The 6,829-nt window shown below is 48.5% G+C and overlaps 1 pseudogene across 1 annotated transcript; it reads right to left on the reverse strand.

Moving 5' to 3' along the window:
* Positions 1-820: 820 nt before the first annotated feature.
* LOC311176734 (large ribosomal subunit protein eL15-like) lies at positions 821-5,575 on the reverse strand (annotated as a pseudogene). Its single transcript has 2 exons — positions 4,987-5,575; positions 821-1,085 (listed from the first exon to the last, which is right to left on the reverse strand). The product of its transcript is annotated as a large ribosomal subunit protein eL15-like (transcript).
* Positions 5,576-6,829: the final 1,254 nt, after the last annotated feature.

Raw genomic sequence — 6,829 nt, forward strand, 5'->3', positions numbered from 1 at the left:
TTATGGCTTTTTAATACTCCGTTGGGTGTTTCTCTGGCCCGTATGCCGTAAACTTAGGGCAGGATGAAGCCCAATTCAGCTCTAGACCCTGGCCCCTGCACAGGACCGCGAAAACATCAATTAACGTCCCCTGATGCAAATGTCATCAGTTAAGGCCCCTCTCATGTTTACCACCTGAATGTACCACCTTGACAACTGAACTGTCTCAGGCAGTTACTAAGGCTAGGCTCCCGCCACCGGAAGCGTCCCTGAATTTACAAGAGTAAGTGACCATTAATGGAGCGAAACGGGCCACTGACTAATATTTTCTGTATATTGGGGGCAGGGAGAATCGCGCGCCTCTTGTCTTAGGGCAAATCGAGATAGTGACTTAGGTCAAAGTCTTGAGCGTGCTCGTGTTTTCATGTAATTAACAGCCAAGCCGAAGGGCAGAAAGATGAAGGAAAAACAGAGGAGACCAAAAATAAAATAAAATAAAATAAAATAAAATAAAATAAAATAAAATAAAATAAAATAAAGTAAAATAAAATAATCCAAAGAGCCCTAGAGACGCGGGAAGAAAGGAGCCAGCTGGCAGCCAGAGGGGCGTTCAGGAGGCGGCGCGTCCCGGCGGCGGGGCAGGCGCGCCGGCGGGCGGGAACCGCAGGGGCGGCGGGCCGGGAGCGCGCCGGGCGGGCGCACTGTCCCGGCGCGCGGGGGCGAGGGGGCGGGGCCTGGCGAGCGGCGTGCGGGGAGCAACCCCCCGGGCGCCGAATGGTCGCGCCCGGCGGAGGCGGCCAATGGGCGGCCGGGATGTTGGAGCGGCGGCGGCGGCCGGGCGCTAGCTGGCTGGAGGGCGGCCGCCGCCATGATGCTTGTTTGCTTTCAATGAAAACGAGGGGGGCGCGGAGGAGGAGGCGGCGGCGTCGGTGGCGGCGGCGTCGGCGGCGCGGCGGGCGCAGCGAGGAGGGCGAGGCCCGGGGCCGACCGTGCCGCGGGGCGTAGTGGCGCCCGTCGGGGCGGCGGAGGCGGGCGGCTGACGCGGTGGCGCTCGGAGGGGGAACAAAGAGCGCGGCGGCGGCGGCGGAGGCGCGGCGGCGGCGGCGCTGCAGCGGCGGGCGGGACTGGTATGGTGGTTCCACAGGGCAGACCCCGCTGCGCTCACAGGGAGGAGGCGGCGGCGGCGGGCGGCGCGCCCCGTGAGGTGAGCGAGGCGGCCGGGCCCGGGGGGGCTGCTGCGCTCGGCCGTGCCCGGGACGCGGCGCGCGGGGCCGGGCGCGCGCCTGGAGTTCTGCGGGCGGCGGGCGGGGCCGGCGGCTGTTGGGGCCCCGGGCGGCGGCGCCGTCCCGATCCGGCCGCTCGCGGGCCGCACCCCCGGGCCGCGCCGGGGCGGGGGCGCTGACGGACGGCGGCCGCGCGCAGGGGCCGGGGGGGCGCCGGGGCCCGCGGACCCCGCTGCGGTCGCCGGGACGGGCGGGCGCGGGCGGCAACTTGGGAGGCGCGGCCGCGGGGCCGGCGCTGCGGAGCGCGGAACTCGGCGGTTGCCTGCGAGCGGGAAGCCAACGGCCCCCCCGCCCCCCGGCCGCGCAGATTCAGTTGGGAGCAGATGGGGCGGGGGCGGGGGCGGCGGTGACAGGTTCCGGGGGGCTGCGCCCCGCGGGGGAGATGGACGGCCCCGCCGAGGGCTCGGGGGCGGCCGCGGCCCAGAAGCGGTTTGCTGCGGAGCCCGGAGCCCGTCCTCCCGTCGCCGCCTCTCTCAGCACCCGTCGTCATTTTTTTGGAAACTTTTTTTTCTTTGACTCTTACTCTTCACCTTCCCCGAAGAGGCTGCTAACGCTAGTAAAACACCTGTAACCTTGTGAGCTGTGACTGCACGCGACAGCGTCGTGAATGGTCATTTGCTTGACCTTGTTGGGTTTGTTAGTGTCTTAAGCTGAGGTTGGAGTAATTTGATGGAATTTGAGTTCCCCTACTTAACCTGTTTTTCGGCTGTATTGCCCCGTTAGTTGGTGTGTAAAGTTAATTTTGAAGAGGAAGAGAGTGACTTATGAATAAGTGAAAAATGAAATGGTGTGTGTTAGCACGTTGTATTTTCCAGGATACACTTAAAAAAAGTTTTGTATGCTGTAGGCGCTAGTGTGGCCATTGATGAAAAGGTCTTGAAGACTTTTGTAATCTGTGTCAGAGGGACTTTCAGGTTTTAGAATGTGATGAATTTGAGAATAAAATCCCTTAAATATTTTTAGACCAGTGATTTAGGCCATCTGATTACTTTAAACAAAATATTGAATAGCTACTGATGAGGAAACTGAGGGGAAAGGTTAAAGGGACTTGCTCAAGAAACACAGAGGGAAAGGCCCTGGCTTATGTGAATATGAGAGTGTATGGGAATGTGATAGAATTGCTGTAGATCAGTTCATTTGGGAGGGCAGATAGAAGTTAATTAAGATGCTTGAGTCTGGTCACTTCTTAGTAGTTTAACAGGATTATTAACGAAACCGTTGAAAAAGATGTGAAAAAAGGTATGTGAAATTTCTTCCGAGAGTCAGAAGAGTCTCCCTGAAAGTCCATCCTTGCATAGTTCAAAAATATTTTGATCAGTGGTAATGTAGCTGAAAAAGTTGCTTTTGAATGCCTAGTTGATTTACAGGTATTTCCTTGGTGGCTAGTAAAACTACAATTATTGGGAAATTTTAAGACTGTTTCCTTTTGAACAGACAAGTGGTTGGACTATATAGAACTTTGTCCTGACTGTGACTAAAAGGTTTATAGGAATTTGCCTACTGTACTTGTAATTTATAAATAAGCATTTTGGCTAAGTGTACCATGGTTGCTTTGATTTCTTATATTAGCCTTCTTGTATTCTTTATTTTTTTTAAAGATTTATTTTGCATAAAAGAGCTGGGGTACAGGCCAGAGGTGTGGGAGGTGAGAGAGGATTCCTCAGAGACACTGGGGAACAGAACAGGCAGACTGACAAATACACTGCTGAGGGGAGCAGTGGGTGAAGCAGGAGAGGTCTGCTGTACCATATGGGTTGCTCTCTGGCTGGCTGGGGATTGAACTCATGCTGTAGAGACTGCGATTGCTTCATATTGCTGTGCTTAATCCCTTGTGCCACCAGGGAGGCCCCCATCCTTCTTGTATTTTTTTTTTAAAGATTTATTTATTTATACAAGAACTGGGGTACAGTCAGAGGCGTGGGAGGATGAGAGAATTCACCAGAGACAGAGCAGGAGAGATCTGCCACGCCATGTGTGTTTCTCCCTGGCCAGCCAGGAATCGAACCGGTGCTGCAGAGAGCTCCGCACTCAACCTGCTGCGCCACCGCGGAGGCCCCCTTCTTGTATTCTTTAAAGCATAAACCTTTTTCATATCATGTTGCAACAGAAAGGGATAATACATGTAAGTTGTGCTGGAATAAATGGTCAAGACTTCTCAAAGCTGTAGCTTTTGGGCCATGAGGAGTGAAGGGACTAATATCTACAATACACCTGAAACTTTCCCATACCTTGGTTGGAAAATGCTTTTAAGGTGTCTGTCACTTTGGAAATGTCCAAATAGGTTCATCTAAAAACTTGTATTTTAGTGGAGAAAATGCATGGATTTGTGAGTATGCAATACTGTATTTCACTTTTGATTGGAAGTTAATGATAGGTTATCTAGGAAAAAATTCCCAATTTTAATTTTCAGGTCCCTAGCTTCCACAGAATCTTTTGTTGATGTACTTTTTTTTTTTTTTTTAAAGATTTATTTATTTATTTATACAAGCACTGGGTACAGTCAGAAGTGCAGGAGGGTGAGAGAGAATTCACCAGAGCCAGAGCAGGGAGCAGAACAGGCAGAAGAACCGAAGCACACTGCTGAGGGGAGCAGCGGGCAGCAGGAGAGGTCTGCACACCATGTGGGACCCTCCTCCGGTGGCCGGGGAGCAGCCGGGGATCGAACTGGCACTGCAGAGGCTGCGGGCAGCTTCACAGCCCAGCGCTCAACCGCTGCGCCACCGGGGAGGCCCGATGTACTTTTTCCTTTAACCTTACCTGCTATTCTGTTTTGGAAGGTAGCCATTTTAAGATGATGTATGATTAATAAAACACTATATGTGAAAATTTCTATATATGAAATTAAGAAACGTTGAATAAGCTGTTAACTTATTGTCTATCTAGCTTCTGTACATCAAAGTTATGAAGGGATGTGCCATATTTTGGTATATAAATAAATAGGTAAAGAGAAGGTTATTTGGATCCAAGATAGTATCAATTGAGGCTGCCTTGTCTTTAATTTCTGGGTTTTACCTCTCCGTCATGTGTTTGTATTTTGCATAAGGAATAGTATATGCTGCATGCAGTGTTGGATTCTGAGAATTAAAAGATGACATTTATTTCTGCCTTGTAGTCTCTCAGCTGTAGTTGGTATAGAGTGCTGTGAAAGAACAGAGGAGAGAATGATTAAATTTGTACAAGGTGTGGGAGCAGTTTACAGAAAATAACACTGAGTACTAGGTCTTTGCCAAATTGGAGGGTGGGGGGCATTTCAAACAGAAGGAACTGTGGGTGTGAAGTGTTGGGTAAGGTCTATGGTGAGGTAATACAGGAACAAGAAGAGTGGCTGGAGATGAACCTGCAAAGTGTGTTTAGCCTTGATTTTTTTTTTTTTTTTGACCATCCTAATTTGTTACTATGTAGGTAAGAATTTTACAAATATGAGGCTTCCCTCGTGGGGGAGAGGTTAAAGACAGTGCTATCAAGCTGTTGACAGCCACTGCAGCATGACCACTGCAGCATGAATTCGATCTCCAGCCAGCCAGCGAACAACCCATATGGCGAAGCAGACCTCTCCTCCCTCATCCGCTGTTCCCCTCAGCAACCTATTTCAGTAGATCTGCCTGTTCCGCTCCCCACCCTCTCTGGTGAATCCTCTCACCCCCTGCACCTCTGGCTTACACCCCAGTTCTTGTATGTATAAATAATCTTTAAAAAAAGAAAGAATTTTACAAACATTACTTACTAGTGGTAATGGTGGTGCTGGAGAGTATTGTGTGTTCTCCAAGCTGCGCTGTGAGAACCACTCATAACGTGGTGGAATTTGTGGCCCTTTCCAAGCTCTTGTGGCCTGCAGATGTCAGCCCTCGAATCTCATTGTCCTTGTGGACTGGTTTAGGACAGTGATCCACTGGGTATCAGAATTTCTTTGGATGGCTTTGTGGAATGGATTGATGAGGATAACCTCAAAAATTTTGTATGTGGAATCTTCACCTACCCATTAAGAATTTGGGGCTCTCCCACAGTGGCATCCAGCTCGTTCCCCAGCAGCAGATTGAAGGCCTCTAGCAAACTTCTGCTGATTAACACTATGATGGGCAGGCTTGCCATAGGTTGCAGCCTTTGGAACTGGATGTGACCATCACAGCACACACTACTGTGATGTATGACAAACCTTGCTTGACCTTACATCCCAGTTTGCTTTATCTGGCCAGGTGAGGCAGTGTGCCCTGTGAAGGGCTGGCAGCACTGCTAGCAGTGCCCCCTGAGAGGAAAATGCATCACATTGGACTGCTTCTTCCTCATAGTTCCTGAATGTGCTTGTAAGTGCCCATTTTGACTTACCTGATGGCTTCCTTCAGGAGGAAAGGAAAGAGCCCCAGCCTTGATTTTGAAGGATCAAGCTTGCTAAGCTCAAAGTGAAGTTCATATCTTTATCCTCTAGCAAAGGAGGGAGCTGAAATATTTTAGTAGGGGAACAAGGTGATTTAAACATCACTTTCACATAGGTGTGAAGATACAGTGAATATAAAAATCAAGTCATATTTGCCATAGAGTATTACTGATTCCAGATCTGTTTAACTTGGGTATAGTGTCTCTTGTGTCTTTTGCAATGGGCTTGAGGACTACCCAATTGCTCTGTAGTATAGGGAATTTTTGGAAGAAGTTTAAAGCAATCGAAACAGTGAAACTTACAAAATGGTACACATGGAAAGGGAGGCATTGAGAATGCCATTGTTTTCTCAGACTTGCACAGGTTCTAGAGCTGAAGCTGGAAAAATTCAATCCTGTGCCCACCAGAAGTGAGAGCTACCAAGATTAAAAGATTATGACTCTCCTTATGGTCTGTTGTAATATGGGCAATGAACATTTTGTGAAATTTGGGGGACAGCAGAGTTCTCCCCTGAGTAGATGATTAAAATTGGAGTATTGAAACTTTCCTACATCGGAGAAGTCTTTATAAAGCTGTTAATTTTATACAATGCTGCTATAAAGCAACATCTAGGTTCCTTAAAGTCAGCATGCTGTGCAAAATTGTGCAGTAAAATAACATACAGGGTTTATGGGCGGGTGAGATTAGGGAACAACAATCAAAAACTTGTCAGTTATTTTTTAAAGAGGAGCCTATAAAAATAGCAGTTTTACACATGTTAAATGGCTAAGAAATACATAAATACTACAGTAAACCAGCATTGTACTTTGAGAAAGACTTGGTTTGCTTGTGGAATGGGCATTAGAAGGGTTGCTGCTTGTGAATTATTGTGAAGTGTGGTGGAAGGAGGGTTACCTAAAATCAGTTAGAATGTTAGATTAATAGCAGTTATGGATTGGTGTGATGCACACACCCCAGATAGTGAACTGATTTAGCTGTTTTGTGTATCTCCATGCCACTCAGTTTAGCTGGGTACACTTTACTACCTTTATCTTGTGTTTTTTGGAGACAGAACCACATATAAGCAATTGGGAATTTGGGGTTACACTCAAATTCCCTGTTATGTCCATCATTTTGGAACAAATTCACATTTTCAAAGTAAGTGATGTAGCATAACTGATTATACTTAAATATGGCATTTAAAAGTACTTCTAAA

This window comes from Talpa europaea (assembly GCF_964194135.1).
Source record: "Talpa europaea genome assembly, chromosome: 9".
Taxonomy (NCBI): Eukaryota; Metazoa; Chordata; class Mammalia; order Eulipotyphla; family Talpidae; genus Talpa; species Talpa europaea.